General features: G+C 39.6%; 1 non-coding gene across 1 annotated transcript; it reads right to left on the bottom strand.

The window, feature by feature from the left end:
* Window positions 1–572: 572 nt before the first annotated feature.
* trnah-gug (transfer RNA histidin (anticodon GUG)) lies at window positions 573–644 on the bottom strand. The gene has a single exon. It is a non-coding gene; the product is annotated as a tRNA-His (tRNA).
* Between the last annotated feature and the right edge of the window lie 21,770 nt (window positions 645–22,414).

Below are 22,414 nucleotides of genomic sequence, written 5' to 3'. Positions count from 1 at the left end.
CTGAGCTTGACCCCCCGCAATAATATCTGGTCCACATCAGTAAAAGCTGCTACATGAGCATTGAACTCACAACAGTGGTAACCAAATGGATCAAATGGTCTGCAGGTCCCGATGGTGGGGTTGGAGCACGTTCACCCAGCAACAGTGACCCCAGCCACACAGACTGATCGGTATCAATGGGAGAGTCTGTATTAGAGTCTGCAATGCCTTAATGAAATAGGAAATGACTCCTCAAACACATGATGAAAGAGCTGCGCTCCGAAAGCTAGTGCTTCCATTAAACCTGTAAGACCATAACCTGGTTTTGGGTAATTTTTAACTTTGTACTCCACAGTCCAACACCAGCATCTCCAAATTAATGAAATGGGTATGGGATGGAAAGTTCGGTTCGTGATCGTAGGAGGGAAGAAATCTCTGAGAACGGGTGGATTTGAATTCTGACATATGAATCACAGAGATGTGAGCGAGCAGAGCTTGAAGGAAAAAAAACAATCACCTTGGAGAAAATCAAAACTTTAAAACAACTGATTCCTTTGTGTTTCACAAAAGACTGGGACACACAGAGCTGTTACTGCCGTGACTCGGATTCGAACCGAGGTTGCTGCGGCCACAACGCAGAGTACTAACCACTATACGATCACGGCAACCCACAGACGAACACACAGAGCTCACGCAATAAGTACAATATCATAAGAAATGTTAGGCAGAGCACCAAATCCACAATATCAGTGCTTAGCGAACAGTGGCAGATATGTGGGAACTCAGAATGGGCTGACCGTTTAATATCGGTTCACCCAGTGGCTGTGGTGATTCCATCATTAATGTGTTGAAGGCTGAGATAAATAGATTTCTCCAAAACATCAAAGACTCCGGGGACATCAATGTGGACTTCAACAGTTTCCTCATTTCCCCTTCCCCCACCTCACCCCATTTCCAAACTTCCAGCTCAGCACTGTCCCCATGACTGGTCCTGACTTGTCCTACCTGCCTATCATCTATTCCACCTATCCATTCCACCCTTCCCCCCGACCTATCACCTTCATCCCCTCCCCCACTTAACTATTGTACTCTATGCTACTTTCTCCCCACCCCCTCCCTCCTCTCACTGATCTCTCCACCCTTCAGGCTCTCTGCCTGAATTCTTGATGACGAGCTTTTGCCCGAAACGTCGATTTTACTGCTCCTCGGATGCTGCCTGAACTGCTGTGCTCTTCCAGCACCACTAATCCAGAATCTAATTTCCAGCATCTGCAGTCATTGTTTTTACCAAGCTTTTGTTGAAATGTATGCTTCAATAGCAATGCAGTTTAACATCGGTTACTTCACGAGTTTCCCCACACTAGTCAGTAACCACTGCTGTCACATAGTCCCAGTTCCCTGCCCCAGAATCAGATGAACTGAGTGGCGCAGTCGCGAATAACCAACTTGAAATCAAGATGGGAATGAGGTCGCAGAGATACTCGATGGCTCAAGAGATGCAACCGGAGAATGCAAGGTATTTCTATGATGGTTTAGAGGCGCAAGCAATTCCAAGATTGGGAGTGCTCCTGGTCAAAAGCGGGGCAGAAGGGAAAATCTGTTCCCGTTTATAATAACAGCGATCTACAGTGCATCTTGCTGAGACAGCTGAGTGCCACAACTGGAGCGTGAGCAGCTGGTTTGAAGTTTACATTTGCTTCATTATCACCCACTTCCGTGGAATGAATTGCTTTCACCATTTTTATTTCCAATTGTTTTATATCTCCCTGTAGTCTGCAGCTTTCTTTCTCATGGTTAATTGCATGACTAACTGTTCTATGATCTGCACACTGCTAAATCACGGCCACTACAAGTAAATATGAAACATTGATCTATATGAGAAAACAGTGGAACTCACTGCAGACATGCTTCATAGGTTTGCAGGTGACACCAGAATTGTAGACAGTGAGGAAGATGATCTAAGTTTCAAAAGGATCTTAATCCAATGAGTCGTTGGACTGAAAAATGTAACATGGAGTTCAATCTGGATAAATGGAAGGTATTGCATTTTGGTACAACAAAAAGAGTATGGCTTTGCGGATGTTGGAGAACAGGGAAGCTCGGAGTGCAGGTACATAATTCCTTGTAATTTGCATTACCAACAGACAAGATGGTTCAAAGGCATTTAACATACGTCCCTTCATTGCTCAGTCCTTTGTGTATAGTAGTTGGGACGTTATGTTGAAGTTTTGCAGGACATTGTTGAGGCGTCTTCTGGAATTTTATGTCCAGTTCTTGTCGCCCAGTTGTGGGAATGATATTATTCCGCTGGAGTAGGTTCACAAAAGGTATACACGCATGTTGCCTGTGGAAGGTTTGAGTTATAATGAAAGGCTGGATAGGCTGAGACTATTTTCAGATTCGAGATTGGGGTGCTGGAAAACCATATCAGGTAAGGCAGCATCCGAGGAGCAGGAGAATAATTTTTTTTCGCGCAAGTGTCCTTCACCAGGCTCTTCCCCGAAACGTCGATTCTCCTGCTCCTCAAATGCTGCCTAATCTGCTGTGCTTTCCCAGCACAACACTCTCGACTCTGATCTCCCATCTGCAGTTCTCACTTTCTCCTAGTTGAGACTGTTTTCACTCTCGGTTAGGGGTTTGAACGGCGACCTGACAGAAGTTTATGAATTATTGAGAGACAAGTTTAGAGTTAATGATAGCTGCCTTTTCCCAGGAGGGGGATTTCAAGACGAGAGGGTATATGTTTAAGATGAAAAGAGATTTTAAAAAAAAAGACGTGCGGCATTTTTATAGGGAAGGTGTTTAACGTGTGTAATTAACTTGCTGAGGAAGTAATGGATGAGCGTACGTTTGCAACATTTAATGGGCAATTGATTCCAAACATGAATGGGAAAGTAGGATTTTTAAAATAAATGTATTCATGCCGAGTACGTCAGTTATTTCCCAGAGGACACTTAAGAGTCAACCACGGTATTATCCATCTGGAGTCTCCTGTGAGACAGAGCAGATGAATATGGCAGTTTGCTTCCCGAACTGGCTTGAGTGGATCAGATGGGATTTTCCACACAACTGATTCAGGTCATCAGGAGACTCTTCAATTCCAGGTGCGTATTGAATTCAAACTCCACCATCTGTCATGCCAGGACTTGAATTCTTTGTGCTCAAAATATTACCTGTTTTTTTGGATTAACAACACAGTAATAAAACTACAAGGGCATTATAACCACTTAACGGGTACAGGAGGAGGCAGATGTGACAAGGTTAGTTTGGCAGTATGTACAGCATGGATTGTTTGGACTGACGGGCCTGTTTTCATGCTGTATGACTCTATGATTGACGCTATGGAGCAAATAGCTGTTTGGGATTAACAGCAGCATTGATAGCATAATCGAACAACTGATAGGATATGTAGTCCTGCTGGCGTCTCGGAGTTTGTTTTGCTCAGTGATCCCTTCCCACACATGGGAGTGGTGAACGGTCTCTCCCCAGTGTTACTGATTAAATGAGTTTCCATTTCTGTGGTTAATTGAATCCCTTCCAGAAGTTCCCACATTGCCCTGCTTTTTCTGTGGTATCATCGTCTTTTTTTTTCTACCCAGGGTGAACGATCCTTTCAAATCGTGTCCACACAGATACAAATCCCGTTTTCCATGTTGTTAAGGTGTTTTCATTGTTTCTCATTAACCCACAGGGTGTGAGTATCACTGGTCAGGACAACATTTATTCTTCGCCCCTCGTTCGTTGCTGTCTGGCTGCACCACAAACCCGGGTGGGATCTCAGCCTCGGGTGTCTGTCTGTGGGCAGTCTGCACATTCTCTGTGTGTTTGTGTTTTTATTTCTCCCTCTGACTTAAGATGTGCCAGTTACAGGGATCAACAATGGAAAATGCAGGCTTATGGGATAGGGAATACCCTGGGGTCTGGTGTGATGCGCTTCGGATGAATGTGTGGACTGGAAGGGCCGACAAGTCTGCTTCCCTCACAGTGGGGATTCTTGGATTAAGGGTCAGCTAATGTTTTTTTTCTGGTCCTGGAGTCTCTCGTAGGCAGTACTGGGTGAAGATGGTAGAATCCCCTGCATAAGGGACATGGATGAATGAGATTGCAGCAAATTAAAGTCATGATCTCTGTTCCTGAGGTCAGGCTTGCATTTCAGGTTTTATTCGTCGAACTTAAACATCACCCTTTCCGTGTTCCAACCCCCAAGGATGACGAGTTTAAAATATTACCCCAACACCACCTTCTCCAGGTTGAAATCTTGACTGTGTGGAAGAAACTGATACTGAGCTAATGCAAGCAAATGTAGCTGCCACCACCAGTGTTGGAAACACAGATCCAAACAGCAAAATCATCTTTTAAACCCACCACTGCAAAGTTCAGGGCTGAACACGCTCCACTTGTGCCACTCAGCTGTCTTAGCAAGATGCACTGGAAATCGCTATGAGACTATAAACGGGAACAACCGTTCCCTTGAGCAGGAGCACACTCAACCAAGGAATTTCTTGCGCCTCTATACCATCGTAGAAGGACAGCACGCTCACCTATTGCATCACTGGAACCAGAGAGTAACTCCGCGCACACATTCCCATCCCCATTTCCGGTTGGATCTGGGCGGCTGTGCCGATGTTAAGCTAAAATGCGATTGAAGCAAACATTTCAACAATACCCTGTATGGCCCCTCGAGTCTTGGATGTTTTGTCGAAATCGATCAATCTCAGTTTTCAACATTCTCATTCAAGGGATCTCCACAGCCTCTGAGGACATCCAGCTGATAGATTCAGCTCATTCTCAGTTCCCACATGTCTGTCACTGTTCGCTGAGTACTGATATTGTACATTTGCTGTTCTTCCGAACATTTCCTCTGCTAGTGTACTTATTTCTGCTTGCAAGCATCCTGTTCTGTGGTTACTGTGATCGTGGTTGTCGGTATTTTGCATTGTGACCACAGCAACCTCGATTTGAAACCAAATCACGGCACTAAGTGTTCTCTCCGTTGTCCTTTTTGTGATACACGTTAATAAATTAATTGCTTTACCTTCAAGTTCCGCTCTCTCGCATCTCTGCGTTTCATATATCAGAATTCAAACGCACCCGTTGTCAGAGATTCCGGTCCTTCCCACGATCATTAAACCTCCTGACCGTCCCTCCCCCCATTTCTCTGAGGCAATGCACAATCTATCACTCTCTTTCACATTCATACTGTTCTCTCTGTGCTGCTGCTGTGGTTACTGTTGTTGGGTGAACGTGCCCCAATCCCACCATCGGGACCTTCAAACAAGTCGATCCATTTGGATACCGGGGTTGTGAAGTCAATCTCCATGTAGCAGCTTTTACTGACATAGGCCAGATACAATTGTAGCGTCAGGCTCATGGAAAATACCCAGGACAGTTTTGGTGAAAAGACATTTTATTGTTAAAGATCAGCTTTTACGGCTTTCTGCGTTGGTCTTGTGATAATTTCATAGGATTGATAATCCAGAGACCGAGGTAATAGTCTGGGTACTCGGGCTTGAATCCCACCATGTCATGATCGTCAAATTTGGATTTTATAAAATCTGCAAGGAAGAATCTAATGACTACTATATATCCATTGACAATTGTTGAAAATAAAACATCTGGTTCACGGATGTCATTTCGGGATGGAATCTGCTATCCTTACTTGGTCTGGGCTGCATGTGACTTCAGACTCATAACAATATGGTTGAGTCTCAACTGCCCTCGAGGCAATTCGGAATGGGTAATAAATTCTGCTTAGCCAGAATCGCCCTCACACTAATCCAGAAATTTTGAAACAAATGCTCATTAAGCTCAAGCAGGAGTGTTGTGTGCAGTTTTGCAAGTCACATTTTAGCAGGGATGTGATCACACTGAGAGAATTGCAGGAGATATTTACCGGGATACTGTTTGGGCTGAAGAGTTTCAGTTGTGAAGAAAGACAGGACAGAGTGGAGTGTTTGTCGCAGTGTAAAGGAGATGTAGAGGAGACATGATTTGGTTAGGGTATGGACAGGGTTGACTGAACGAGTTTCCCACTGATAGAGGGATCGATCAGTCAGGGCCAGAGACTTAAGGAGAAAGACAGAAAGCTTTGAGAAGATGTGCGGAAAAGCTTTATCAGCCAGTGGGTGGTTGGAATTTGGAATACACTGTCTGCATATTTCAGAGCGGCAGAAACCCTTATAACCTGAATAAATATTCAGATATGAACTTTTGAAGCCAAGAAATTTAAGGCAGTGGGGTAAGCATTGTGAAATGGGATTCAGTTAATTAGGCAGTTGTTTTTGACAAGTGTGGCCACATTTGAAGGGCCTCCTTTGACACTCTTGTCCTCAGTAGTATAATGGTTAGCTGCCCCGCCTGTCAGAGGGCTCAATTTTCTGCTGGGGACAGTGTAAACGTTTTAAAACTGTCGCTCCATTCCCAAGTGCGGGTACTGATACTTGTCGTTCCATTCTCGATGGGGCATGTTACAGGAAGGACAGTGCTGCCTGAATCAGTGTGGGAAAGGGCTGCAACTCTCAGGGAGGCAGAGTGTCAGTGAACAGCCAAACACGTGACTTCTGCAAACTTCACCTTGTGACTGCGTTGGAATGAAGAACGTTTGACAGACTTGTTCCGGATTGAAGTGTTTACTAGAAGCAGGAAGCCGAGGAAGAAACAACATAAACGCATTCAAATATGAGTGCAGAAACATTTCCCGCAGCACGAATGAAATTGTAAAGGACAGATTAGCGTTTCAATACATTGAATTTGGGTTCATTTGTTTTGATGAGGCTGCAACCAGGGTATAAAGCCATTAAAAATGATACAGCATTTGCTCAGTATGATGGAACATTGTCTCAGTAATTCGCACTGCTATTCAGTGTGACGGTTAGGTTGATTGGCAAAGTTAAATTGACCTCTCGTGTCCAGGACTGAATTAAGTAAGTTAGGTGAATTAGCCACGGGGAAGGTGGGGATAAGGTCAGAAGTCACAGGACGTCAGGTTATACTCCAACAGGATTATTTGAAATCATAAGGGGGAGGGATTCCCCTTCTTCAGGTGAAATATCAGGAAATAGGGAGGGGAGCTGGATCTGGGTGAGATGCTCTTCAGAGAGTCGACACTGGCTCGATTGACTGAAATGCTCTTTCTGCACTGTCGTATTCCATGATTCTATGAATTGATAATGACGCTATTTACTAGGGTTAGCCATTAGAGAAGATGCTGATGGAGCATCTTCTTGAAAAATTGAGAACCATTATCCCTGAACCAAGGAAGACTTAATTGGATTTATTCAGCTTATGAAATGTTTGGACAGAGTAAATAGGTGGAAAATTCCCTCTTTCAAGTCAGTAAACATCGAGATGTCAGGCATTCAAAGCCTTTGATAAAAACCTTTGAAGGACAAAGAAATGATGAGAAATGAATCGCTGTCACTCCGAGAATCTGTTTTTCAAAATATTTGGAAAGGCACATTTGGTGACATACAAGGAATAAATTTCACAAGGAGAGAGACAGCGTGTGGCTAGGTGAAGGTGTAGGGTTGGGGTGTAGTCGGTCAGAAGTTGCAGGGAAACAATGTCTAAGTTGGTTGTCTTTAAATGTAAAGAAATTTCTTTCATGTGTGCAACTGAATAAGATTCGGTTCCAAAACTCTGCATTTTGAAAGATTTGGCATAATATTCCACCTAAAGCATTGTAAATGGAACTGAGTGAAATTTTATTTATTGTGAACGGAACATAATGCATAGGAAGTGACCAGTTGCTTGGAGATCGACTTCCTGCTTTCATCACATGCGTTAAGGATGTGAGAACAAACACCATGATGTTTGATCCATTTAATACTCAGTGAAATCTGCCAAAGCAACGAGCAACAAAACTGGTGGGTTTTCTTTTGCGCTTTAACCCTTTGTTTTTCTAAGCAGTATTTTCCTTAAGCTGAAATAAAGTCAGAGCAAATTTGAATACAACATTAATCGTTCCAATGAGATATATCTAATTAACTTCTGATTATTACAACGAACATTGTGAGAATTCAGCAAAATTAAAATGAAATGAACAAATCAGCATTTCTTGCGATTTAATCCAATTCATGTTCAGCCATATGAGAAAGGCCATTGAGCGACAACATCGCCTTCATTTCACTCACCATGGCTGCTTCTTCACCTGAGAGAGAAAGTGACTGAAGTAATTATGAGTCAAATGTAAGTGTAAATATGACGGAAAATTCTTGTCCTGTTTCATTCTGACACAGTTCTGACTCAATGTATTAATGACAGCTATTCATTCTGATCAGCATGGCTATTTATTGGAATTTGCTGTTATTATAATTCTCGTGAAAGCAGTAACACAATGGTGTGGATTCGACTCCGCTCTGGAACTTTCTCATCCATGACTTTCAGCACATGTAACCTGATGAGGTCACATGTCACCCCATTACAAAATGTGCAGAGGAGACTGTGAGATTACGGTGCTGGGTTATTATACCGCTGTACTCCACATTCATGGGTTCGAGTCACACTCTGGTTGCTAACTTTACGCACCGCGGTTTTCCTTTGCACCTCACACGTCTGGTATACACTGGATCGAGAATCTTGTTCTTGCCCTTCACTGCAAAGGAGATTCACAAATAATCGACACCACATGAATGTCGAAATGAAGAGTAAGAGCAATCATTCTATTCAATTGTAGATGAAATTGGTGTAATGAGAAGGAAAGCATTTTTCTTTCCGCCCGACATTCCATCGTGTCTTTCTATGAATTTACATCGAAACAAAGAGAAAAAAATAACAAGAGATCGGGAGCACAAGTTTATCCAGTGGGGTTGTTCATGAGTATTTTAACCTGATACTTCACACAAAAATCTGATCAGTATTTCAAACAGTCACTCGGAATTGGAACCGCAGAAAATTTTTCCAATGAAACGAACCTTTCATTCTTTCACAAATTTCTGCTGTGTGTGAATCATACAACGATCCATCATCCAGCGTGATCACTGACGTTGCCAACTATATAAGATCGAGCAACTTCCTTCAGCAATCACAGCTTCTGTACACAGCCACCTGTGCTGTGCCCAGTATCATTTGTTGCCCCCAGGTCGCAGCACATTTTTTCTTCCTGAGTTTATGAGCTTTGTTCCTGATCTGTCTGATCTGTTTAATAAACCTTTTCTGTCACTTCATCCCATCCCCTCACACTTCTGAACTTATGAATAAAATAAGGCGTTAGACGAAAAGTTAAACCAAATGGAAGTATGCTATTCAGCCCAAGGAGTCTGCCCCACCATTCAACGAACTCATGGATGATCTGATTTGGAGATGCCAGTGTTGGACTGGGGTGTTCAAAGTTAAAAATCACACAACACCAGGTTATAGTCCAACAGGTTTAATTGGAAGCACTAGCTTTCGGAGCGATGCTCCTTCATCAGGTGCTAGTCACCTGACTATCACCTGATGAAGGAGCGTCGCTCGGAAAGCTCGTGTGCTTCCAATTAAACCTGTTGGACTATAACCTGGTGTTGTGTGATTTTTAACATAGTTGCTCTGCTAGTCTTGAATCCCTTTCTGCTCACTTAGCTCGACAAAGTTTCATTATCTTTCTGATTAACTATCTGGCACAGTTTGAAAATACCCAACCACACAGTCTCAACAGCGGTTATTGGAAATTGCCACAGATTCTTTGACCCCTGAACAAAGGAATTACTCCTCAGTTCTGAATTGAATGGGCAATATCTAATTCTGAGATTATGACCTCTGGTGCTCTCCTCAGAGCACAGAGCAAGCCACCTGCCCGTATCTACCCTGTCAAGGTCCCATTTATAATTGTTATTATGTGATTATAAAGTTCCCCTCCTCGTCCTTTGTTTGAAGGAGAATAATCCCAGCCTCACCAATCATTTCACGAAGTTCTACTGTATACAGAGTTAGCAACATGTTAGTAAGTCTGTGCTGTACCTTACATATTATTAAGACAGGTGGAGAAATTTCGGCGAGGAAACGGGTTGATATTTCAGGCGCCGACGGGAATTGGAACTTGAAATCAGAAAGTGATTAGAATTGGATTGACCCACAGGACCAAATACAGCGAAGATAACTCTGACAAATGAGAATCTAATCATATTTGATTGACATTCAATGGCTTCAATGTAACTGAATTCCTCCGTGTAATCGTCCTGGAAGCTAGTATTTAGGAGAAATGGAACCTGACCGCCCATATAAAGAAGTTGAAGACAAAAACCTGTCCGTGGGTCGACTTTGTTTGATTATTAACTCAACTCTTGTCTCCGTGAAGCCTACATCGTCTGCAACACACAAATTAGATGTTGAACAGGACTCTCTCCATTTGCCGAGGGGCGTGTAGCTTCAATACCACTGAAGGAACTGGGCACCCTCCACGACAATGCAGTCACTGAACTGTATATTGTTCAACACCTGAATATTTCATCCATTAACTGCTAAGGCACAATTGTAGCAGAGTGCACCACATAGAAGATTCACTGGAGTAAGTCATCTAGGCTTTATTGACAGAACCTTCAAAGCTCAAATGTTGTACTGACTATAAGGACAAGGTTGAAGATGCACTGAACCTTCACCATTTGCAAATTACCCTCTAAGGTACATACCAGCATGACCTGGAGAGGAATGAGTGGTAAATTCATTGAGTGGTGCAGTAGTTTGATGGGCAAAGATTGATACTTCAGCCCTCTATCTTTCATCTTTCAATGTTTAAAAATGTAGATTATTGCATGGACCAGACTTGTGCTCGTTCCTTTAGTTGTTTCCTAAACTGGCAGTTGCTAAAGATCGAATATCATCCACAGTCTGTGGTCAACAGCAGAAAATATTCAAAAAACATCCCTAACAACTTATCTCCCTGTCTAACATTCTTCAGGGATCTGTGAATGTCCACTCCAAGATCTCGTTGTTCCTGTACACCACTCAGAATCCTCACTGTTATTGTTACAACTCCCCAAATTCACTACCACTCATTGGTCTGGATTCAATTCCATTCACTATTTTTCCTTTCCACCTGATGGATACATCCCTGCGGCCCCTGACATTACCCATCATAGTCAACTACACGACTATGTATCATCAGTAAACGTCTAAATCATTACTCCCAAAAAAACAGTTTGAATGATTGATCTACATCAGGAAACAGTGGTACTTCACTGGGAACAAGCATCCAAACATGGTTCCTTGCTGCATGGGATGAAAAACTGCCATGTTCCAATCTCCAAGGGTTGCTAGCCCAGTATCTCACCACTACATTTGCAGATGACACAAAGATTGGTGGAGTAGCCAGAAAACAGAGGGGACTGTCAAAGAATGAAGGGGAATATAGATAAACAGAAGAGTTGAGCGGAGAAGTGGTAAATGGAGTTCCATCCAAGCAAATGTGAGGTGATGATTTTGGGAAGTCAAATTCCAGAGCCAGGTATACGATAAACGGAAGAGCCTTGGGTAAACTTGATGATAAGAAAGATCTGGGAGTTCAGTTCCTTTGTACCCTGAAGGTGACTGCACAGGTGGATAGAGTGGTCAAGAAGGCATATGGCATGCTTGCCTTCACCGGATAGGGCATTGAGTATAAGAGGAGGCAAGTCCTGCTAAAATTGTACAAGAGTTTGGTTCGGCCGCGTTTAGAATACTCTGTACCGTTCTGGTCGCCAAATTACCAAAATTATTTGGACGTTTAGGAGAGAATGCGGAGAAGGTTTACGCAGATGTCGCCAGGTATGGAAGATGCAAGCTCTGAAGAGAGGTTGAGTAGGTTACTTCTGTTTCATTAGAAAAAACGAGATTGAGGGGACCTGATTGAGGTCTACAATATCATGAAGGGTGAGAGAGATAAGCACAGACAGGATGGATAGAGATAAGCTTTTTCCCAAGATGAAGGATTCAATAATGAGGGGTCAAGCATTCAATGAGAGAGTTGAAACGTTTAAGGGAGATAGACATGGAAATTATTTTACACAGAGGGTGGTAGGTGCTGGAATGCATTGCCAGCAGAGGTAGTAGAGGCAGACATGGTAGATTCATTTCAGGTGCGCCTGGACAGATGCACAAGTAAGTGAGGAGCAGAGGGATATGGATGCTTAGAAATTGGACGACATGTTTAGATAGTTTATTTGGATTGGCTCAGGCTTGGCCGTCCAATGGGCCTATTGCTGGGCTGCACATTTTCTGTATTCTTTGTTATTCTTTGTTCACTACACGACCAACTGTGCGTTACAGGTGAAGTATTGTTACTTCTGCAATCATAATTACTTATGCAAGGTAAATGAATTCACAGCAGTGCACAATTGTTTCAATCAAGAGCTGAGTCCACAAGAATGATACCTATGTGAAGGAAATATATAATTGTTTTCATATTAGCTAAAATGTGCATACGAGAATGAAAGGTGCCTGCAAACAATGGTGGATGGTACAGACAAATAGTTAAGGTGCTGTGAGGATATAGGTTAAGCCAGATATGCTTGTACAAGCAGTAGTTACAAGCATTTGTTTCCCATTTCTGCAAAAACAGAAAACAAACCCCAATTAAAATGTTGTAAAATTCAATATGTTTGGGGAAAGGGAGGAAATGTCACAAGTGGGTGAAATAGATCGCAGTGAATGAGGATATACCTAACAGTTGACCACAGCCAGGATGTGGTGAAAAGGCCAAGTAAAACCTGTACTTTGTTATGCACAACGCCGGATAAGGCAAGAGAGAAGCAATAGTAATGGGCACCGGATTTGGAGTAGTGACTCCTATGTACTTGCTAAACTCTGCGTGTCTATTTCAGGCACCACGATTGCAAGCATATAATAAACATACTGATTGCTTCAGATCTTGTCTCGCACTGAGATTATTGAAGTTTCTCACAACTGGGGGATTGTCCGGGATATTCTTCCATCCCCGGGAGGAGTGGCTGGCCCTGGACACTGGGAAGATGCCCACCATTCACAATTGAGGAGCAGTTTCTGGTCCCGGTTTTGTCCGCTCCCTTGGGCGACTGGTACGAATCCCACAAGAGAGATATCTGAATCAGACAGTGAAAGGAGGTCGATAAAAAACTTGAGAAAAAAGGGGCCAGGCAACTCTGTGCACAGACAACGTCAGAAAACTGACTTTTAAGTATTGCCTTGGTGGCCGGGAAAAGGGGTATTTAATTGCTGAGGGACTGGCGAGGGCCCCGGGAAATGGGGGGTAGACAGAGTAAGTCGAACTGTCACGGAGTAAAGGAAGAAAACGTCCCTGGTAACATTCCTCCTGAAAGTCCGTTGGGGAGGATGTTGCGGGAATGGACAAGTAAGACTTGTACAAGGGAAAAAGATAAAAAGAAAATGATTAAATATTTTTGTTTAGTATGGACCAAAGAACCAATTCTTCATCCGGCTGTCTTCTGGCCAAAGTATATTCGGATGACGATTGTGTATTTCAGAATTTAGATTTGCATGCGAATAAAAAACAAACTTTTAGTCAAGAGGAGGCGGACTATGTGTCCTGTTGGAAGGGCAGTTTGGGAATGATGGTAGTAAAGACAAAGGATTCCCCCTCTGCCCCACCCAGTCCCTGGGATCCATTTGCCTGCTTGCACTCTCCCCCTCCCCGCCCCCCCCCCACGTACCATAAAATCAGATGAGGTGAAAATGGGGGAGGAGAAGAGACAGACCGACAGGGACAGGTAATGGATGACCCTCAAGAGGAGGACGAAGGGGCGGTGGACGGGGATGTTGTTTTTCCCGACCCTCAATCCTCAGCAAAAGAAAGGGAAGATAAAGTAGATGTAGAGAAGGCCTCTGGAGTATCTGAACCAAAGCCTAAGGGGGAAAAACAAAAGCAAAAAAAAGGGGAAGAACGGGAGGTACCAATAGGGTACAAAGAGGTTGGGTTTGTAAGTGCCCCCTTCACCAGTGGGGAGGTCAGAACGTTTAAAAAGGAGATGAAGGTCCTGGTTGAGTATCCGGTCAGGTTGCCTGAAAAAATTGATCAATTCTTGGGGCCCTGTCTGTATACGTGGACTGAGTTAATGTCTATTTTGAATATACTATTTACTGGGGAAGAAAGGGGACTTTGCCAGGAGCAGCCATTAAAATATGGGACAGGGAACTTCCCATTGGGGATGGGGATACTGGACAGGAAGAGACGGAGTTTCCCCTCAGAGACACCCAGTGGGAAAATTAAAAACCCAGAGCATAGGGAAGAAACGAGGGAATTGAAAGACCTGATGCTAAAAGGTATAAGAGTGTCAGTTCCGAAGTCACAGAATTTGAATAAAGCCTTTGAAGTTACAGAGGAGAAAGATGAGACTCCCTTAGCTTTCTTACAAAGATTAAGAGACTCAATGCAGAAATACTCTGGAATGAATCCTGAGGACCCAGTGGGTCTTTTCAAAGTACATTTTGTGACAAAGGTATGGCCAGACACAGAGAAAGACACTGAAGATAGAAGGGAGGAGCGAAACACCATTAGATGAATTGTTAAGAGAGGCACAGAAAGCGTAGATTGGATAAATTACATTTTCTATAATCAACAGAAATTTATAAATTATACAAGTGATGCAGTTGAAGGAATATCAGAACAGCTTGATGTGACAAGTAGGATGGCATGGGAAAACAGAATGGCCCTTGGTATGATTTTAGCAGAAAAAGTCTGTGTGTGTGTGATGTCATGAGGAAGCTGTTGCAACTTTATTCCTAATAACACTACACCTGCTGGTTAAATTACTCGGGCATTAAGGGGATTGACTGCCTTAGCAGAGTAACTGGCTGAGAGTTCAGGAGTAGACACATCTCTCACGGGATGGATTGAATCATGGTTTGGAAAATGGAAGGGGGTGGTGGTTTCCATCCTTACTTCCCTGATAGCAATAGTCGGGGTATTGGTAGCCATTGGCTGTTGTATCATGCCCTGTATACGAGGACTTACCCAAAGACTGATTGAGACAGCTTTAATAAAACAAATGCCCCGAAAAGGCAATCAGGCAGAGGAACTTTGTCGATTAAATAATGAGGGATGAGTGAGACCAAGATGGATGAAATCTCCGGAATGATGCTTGTGAATTTTGGGGGCAATGCTTAAAAGAAAAGTGCAGAAGATAACAAATGGTAATTAAAGAAAAAGGGGGAAATTGTAGGATCTAGGTAAAGCAGTGTTACTTCTGCAATCATAATTATTTATGCAAGGTAAATGCACTCACACCAGTGTATAATTGTTTCAACCAAGAGCTGAATCAACAAGAATGAAAATTATGTGGAGGAAATATATAATTGTTTTAGTATTAGCTAAAATGTGCATACAAGAATGAAACGTGCCTGCAAACAATGGTAGATATTACAGACAACGAGATAAGGTGCTGGTGGGATGTAGGTTAAGCCAAATATGCTTGTACAAGCAGTAGTTATAAGCATCTGTTGCCCACTTTTGCAAAAACACAAAAGCAAACCCCAATTAAATGGTCATAAGGATCAATATGGTTGGGAAAAGGGAGGAAATGTCACAAGTGATGGATTTAGATAGAGGTGATGGAGGATATACCTAACAGTGGGCCGCAGCAGGATCCGGTGAAATGGCGAAATAAAACTTGTACATTGTTATGCACAAGGCCGGATAAGGCAAGCGAGAAACAATAGTAATGGGCACCCGATTTGGAGTAGTGAATCCTATACAAGATATGTATTTGCTAAACACTGTGTGCCTTATTCCAGGCACCACGCTTGCAAGCGTCCAATAAACATACTGATTGCTTCAGATCTGGTCTTGGACTGAAATTATTGAAGTGTGTGAGCTGTGTTTCTCACACTCTGTAATTTAACTTTACTGTGCTTTCTATTCACTCAAGTTCTCATATTAAATGCTCCTCGTTTTCTTCTTAACTTTGAGACAAATCTCAAAATTCCAGGCACAATAAAAGCGATATGAATTATAAATTATTATCTGGGCAAGAGAACCAATAAACAGCTATATTGACCTCTTGAACATCCGAGATATTTGAATGAAAAAGCAATGCCTTTCAAAAAAATCTTTGGATGTCTGTATCCTTTTTCAATTCATTAATCCTGCAAATAGCTTATAATTGTCAATTGATCTCTCTTAATGAGTATCTAATCAATGTCATTGCAAACCACCGAAAAAATTGAAACTTTTATTTGTTAAAATGAAAAGATTCATTCTCAATTCGTTATTAAAACAATAAGTGAACCATATTTTACCTGTCCACTAAGGTCAAGTGACCTATCGCCCATAATTGAACATTCTAAATATTCCTACAGCTGGAGAAATCGGAGCTAAAAAGGCCAAACTAAATCAAACATTAGACAAAATAATCAGGTCTAGAAAACTGTGGAAAGCCCAGTCAAAGAGGTCACAAAGGTTCGAGAGATCCAATCACAACCAGCCCGAGAGTTGTGCTTTGGAGAGTTTGAAGCAGACTTCCTGGCACCTTGACTTGCATCCAATGTCTGAGTGTTATACACCTCGCTTGAAAATTATGACAAGTGAAGGGTGTTTTGTACGAAACCCATTGAATGCTTAGAATCCAGAATTTTGGTAAAATGTTGTGAAACATTTCCCTGATCATGGAAATCAGCTCAACATTATTGAAGTCAAAGTACTCCTAATGGTCTTCAAGACCACCTAATTACTGTTTGGTGAAAAACACTTTGTACGTGTCTAATTGTTCTCAGGTTTAATTATCACAGCAAACATCACAGTCTCACCAGATCCAAAGATATGTAAGAGAAACCTTATTATAATTTAAACACTAGATCTTTTCCAGACCCATGATGACACCTTATTTCTTCTGACTGAGGATACTACGAGTAACATTTATCGAGATGAAGCTAGTCCTGAATATAGGATTTTTTTTCTGATAGATTTCCAATCCAAAACTTATGATAACAATGTAATTGTGGCTCATTCATTGTCAACAGATTCCCATTAAACGTATTTATCTGTTTATTCAGAGACACTATTGAAACAAATATGTTGATAAATGCTGTTGACTGTATGTTTCTGTGAAAATAAACCTTCCTTATTGACTTATTTTCTTTATAATTCTGACTCAAATGTCTAAATATTGATGATATGAAAAATTGCATGAATTAAATACAATGCAGAATTTGTTCTTGTTATATATTGTATTTCTCCAGAAGAAAAGTAGAGAAACCAAGTATAGAAATCTTGAAGATCTGAGAATTTTGAATGACAAACCATTTCTGATCAACATCCACTGAATGTCTAATGTCTTTCCATATCATCATGCCAGAATTTGCAGTCTCAGCTGACAGATTAAGAAATATCTAGTCAACATCAAAGCAAATCCATTTAGCAATATTGAATCATTTACTTTGCCAAAGTTCTAAAATTAATTATCAATTCATTGTCATTCCAAAAATCACACAGCAATTCAGTTTAGGTTTTGTAACAAACATCGTCAAATTCACATTTTAATTTATTCCAGTATTTCTTAGTGTTAATATTTAAAAAAAGGATAGTAGTTCCCTTATTCCAGGATAACACAAACACAACCTAATTAATGATTCCCTATCCAACACTCAAAGATAATATCTGGTCCCTTCTCATTTGAATGTTCACAGAAATTATTGGATTAATATTCGTCCTTACATATTGAGACGTCTGATTATTTTACACTCCAACAAATGCTGTTCATTTTTACACATGACGGGCAGCTATATGAGATTTCTAATCATTTTTAAGTTTGCTATGAAATGTTTCTAAGATTAATTGTTGCTTATATCTAATATTTAGAATTGATCAATTCCAGTATATCCAGCTTTAAGTGTGAAATTAAGGCTCAGTAACGTAAACGTATTGCATTGTACAGAAACCAATGATAGCGAATGGTGATTTTTATTTCAATACTTGAATCTTAGTTAATTTGCTGTCCTGGGCATGGCTTGCCCCAACCTGGAATAGAATGGTCCATATTGGCTCATACAAAATGCCTGACAATCAAAAACAGGCAGCCTACCTTAGAACTAAAATACAAGGTGTCAGGGGATGATAAACTAGACTAACATTCTGTTCCAGCCTTAAATTAAAAGAAAGCACACTACCAATTGACCTACTCCAACGCCAGGACAACAGCATTCCAGACATTTCTTAATAAGAGCATGCCGACATGCAGACAAATGACCAATCCTGATCTTCATAAATGAAAGGATTATTGTCGCAGGAAATGAATACACAGCAGCTGCAGGGTGCAGCCCAGTTACCTCACTAAGCAGCTATCATGACAACAGAAGAGTTCATTTGTCAGATATAGTTATTATTTTACAGTTACTCAGAATATTAAACAAAGGTTCTAATTACAGATTCTTGAGTATAATAGGGGAAATTTGCAACATAAGTTTGATACATGTAACCAATGCCTACTAAAAACATTATAGAAAAGCATTTAGACTGAGATTTGAAGTTAGCTAGTTTTAGGAATTAACTTCACGGTATGATGTTGACTGCCCATTAATTATAAAGTCCTGACAGAAAGAGTAGCTGTATAATTTTGCACAATATAACGAACTTTATAACATAAGTCATATTACTAATCTTATGGCAAGTAAGCTAAAATTAACTGTCTTTTCTATTTGTTTGTACATATATAATTAAGACAGTGAACAATATGAGGAGTAATTGGCTTTCATAAAATAAAATATGATGAATAGCAGAATTCAAAATGTCCCAACTGATAAGGTATCCTGAGAGGCGCGAGGGAGTTCAGGAATAACTTTGGAATCTAAGTTAATAAGATGCATGGAAAGATCCCAATAGGAATCTGGGGATGTCCATTAGAATGCCCATCTGCGATTATGTATTTCAATTGGGTGGCTGGATGAGGAGAGAAGGGCTGTAACCACATTGCATGTGGCCTTTGTGATGCAGAAAGTGCATAAAAATGCTGCTTTTTTACTGTGCATGTTACAGTGTGTTATGGATCTCCCTTCCGAGATTGGCCTCGGGGGATGATCCCTTCATTAACTAGTTGCTGCATGAGTAAACATCTTCCACATGCCTGAGCTCAGCCTGCCTCCTGAGTCCTCATTCTCTGTCAGGGAAAGCACTTCTACACTATGATGACATTTCAATTCAATACAAACTTTTATTGTGTGTGAAATGATTACATTCAGAGTGATTTAATTTTCATGATAAAATTGCTTTACATTTACTTTGTTTGGTGTACAAGAAAACGTTTTGATTATATCCATTTGTTCTTTTGTTCAACCAACACTAAGTTTTAAATTATTGTAAAGACTACAATGGGGGAAACGGGAACGAGTCTTCAGCTCAAATGTCATATGAAATGACTGTTTCCTTTTTTCAAACAATGTGCCCTCCAAAATGATTTTTATTTTCATTATAAGAAAAAATTGCTTGGACAATTGTTGACAATTTTCCTTTTCCTCCCATATTAGGTGTCAGTGAACAATAATCACAAAATTATGAGAATTCCTTTCTGTATCAAATGTCAGTGACTCTATATTTTGTTCACAATAATAGTCACTTTTATGGCCTAATTCTTTTCCTCCTAATTCTGAAATAAATATCGAAGCATTTATTGTGGTAAAAATTACATCAACAAAATTGGCATGACTCTTCAAGAAAACCATTGGAAGCATATAAATCTTGCATTGCCTGCATTTTTAAATAAAATCATTTTTTTTCAATTGTTGCTGAATGATTTTTTTACATCATACAGCTAAGTGTTATGCTTTAATTTTCAGTTTCTTAATCTTAATGAATATCCAATCAACATCAAATCAAAGTGTTTTCAAAATATTAAGTCAATTTATCTGTCAGGATTCTAAAATCAATTTATCAATTACAATAATTGCACAGAAATTTAACATAGACTTTGTAAAAATGCAGTTTTTAAAAAAATTTCATTCATTATTTTTTATTAATACCAATATGTTCAGGCCCATGTACATACCAAACTACCAATAATATCCCTTGCAAAATTCTTTGTAAATGTCTGATTTTTGCTCAGGTGAAATATAACAATTATCTCAGCTTTTGAAATTCAGAGAGCTCCAATTGCTTTTCCCTGCAATATTACTCTTCATTTCTACATATTACTCAGTCTAATATCAAGATGGGATATCTCATTATTCTCAAATTCACGAATATGATTTTTAAAATCCGTTTGTTGCTAATATATCTTATATCTAATAATTGTGCAATCCAGTAAGGGCTACAAATGTGGAATTATGCTTCAGTACAATAAATACTGCAAGGTCATTACAAAGTACAATCTCTCAATCATTGTGAAAATTGTATTTATTTTAAACTTGCAAACATTTTTTAAATGATTTGATTATAATTTATTTCGATGCTGACACTTACTGTATATACAATCACAATATCAGTAGATTATTTGGAGGTATCATCGTCCATTCCAATAATCACAGTATCTGCTATATACTTTCTTCTGGTCACTCATAGCAAAATGTATCTAATTCCACTCAATCAATATGCCTCAGAAAATATTTGAGAATGTTGTGGTCATAAAGCTGAAATATACAAAGTCACGATAGTCATTAATTTTCTCTTGTTCTGTAGATCTTAGTTAAAACAACACAGAATTTTATGTTCCAGTGCTATAAATATGAGAAAAGATCACTTACATATCAGTAAAGTAAACAAATGTCACTTGCTATTATTTATCAATTAATAATTATTGGTCAGTTTATGAATTGTGTGAGATTTAATTTTAGTTTTCCAGTCATCTATTTACATTGAATGTGATATTGAAATGGTGAGAAAATATCAGGGTTTGTTCATTTGAAAGTTCAATTTGCATATCTCTCACTTATCCCGTTGATTGCATGATGGTTTAAGAACGTTTCACTCAGCAATCCTCGAAAAAATCAAAAACTGTCTGATTTTAAATCAGATCATTTGCACCCAATTATCACTTTGTTCTTAATTCATACAAATACCTCAATTTTATCGAACCCAATGTTAACACTATACAATACACACAAAGCAACACAAAGACTTCCATCGCCATCTGATTATTTTTCAGTAGAATAACCTGAGTAAGTACCTTATTGCTCCTGAAACCAATGACAACAGTAAACATTTGTTTACTATTCCATGCAACAAGTGCAATTGATATCTTCTAATTCAGTTCAGTAGTTAAAGATGATTTATGTTGCTTAAAACAATGCTTCTACTTTATTACGGATATTGACTGTAATACAATCATGCAAACAACAAACGTTTGTCATTCTAAAAATCTTTAAGTTTACTTATTTTAAATTTGTTTGCAAGAGATATTTCAAATTACAACCATTGTTGTTGCATAATTCAGCAATCCTAAATTTGAATTTGGGAAAGTCTTCATTTTTGCAAAACGGAAGTAGTTTTCAGTTTATATAACACATTAAATAACAGTTTTTTTTTCCAAATCACGCGCTCTGCAAAATGATTATTGGTTTCATTTAATTGTAAGAAAATAACTGTTTTGAACATGTCGATTCTTTTTGTCTTTTCTATACCAACACTATTCATCACTGTACAATAATGAACAATTATGATAATTCCTTTATGTACCAAATGTCATTGACTGCATCATTTGTTCACTTTCATGCTCACTTTCATTATCTATTAACTTGCTTCCAAATTCTAACACGAATGTCTGAACTCTGATCATAACATTAATCATCTAAATTAAAATAATATGTCTGTATGATGAAACCATTTGATAGAAATTCATATTTCTTGTGTTACCTTCATTTTTTAGCAATGAAAGAAAAAAAGTTTCCATAATCACTGAATGGCTCATTTTTTCTTCAATTCATAAAGCTAGTTACTATATTTAATTCCACAATTTACCAATTTTAATAAATATCCTATCAACATAACAGCAAAGTGTTTTTGATATAATGAATCATTTTAATTGCTCATATAACAACATTATCAAGTCATTGTCATAATAATAATTGCACAATTGTTTGAGAAAATCTTTTGAACAAGTAAAGTGAGATTCACATTTTAATTTGACCAATTGTTTCTAAGTACCAACACTGCAATATGAAACTTTATTTTCAGGTCAAGTTTCCCACAATGGATCCAATGATTTCTCATCCAACATTAATTGTGAATGCCTAATGTTTGCTTATTTGAATGATCTCCGTAACCACAGACTTTAAATTCACAAACCTGCAATTACTTTTCATTGCAATAATTCCGGTTTGTTTGCACATATTCCTCAGTCACATAGCAAAACGAGATTTCTCATTGTTTCTAAATTCATTTGTCGAATTTTATAATTCAGTTGTTGCTCAAACCTAAAAATTATTCAATCCAGTACATGCTATGAATGTGGAATTATGGTTCTTTACATGAATAACTATTGTAAGGTGCAATCTCTCAATCATTGTTAATATTAATTCTTATTTTACCTGCGGAAACATAGCTGAATTCATTTAAATATATTTCACT

This window comes from Chiloscyllium punctatum, chromosome 52 (genome assembly GCF_047496795.1).
Source record: "Chiloscyllium punctatum isolate Juve2018m chromosome 52, sChiPun1.3, whole genome shotgun sequence".
Taxonomy (NCBI): domain Eukaryota; kingdom Metazoa; phylum Chordata; class Chondrichthyes; order Orectolobiformes; family Hemiscylliidae; genus Chiloscyllium; species Chiloscyllium punctatum.
This window is presented reverse-complemented; position numbering and strand designations above follow the sequence as displayed.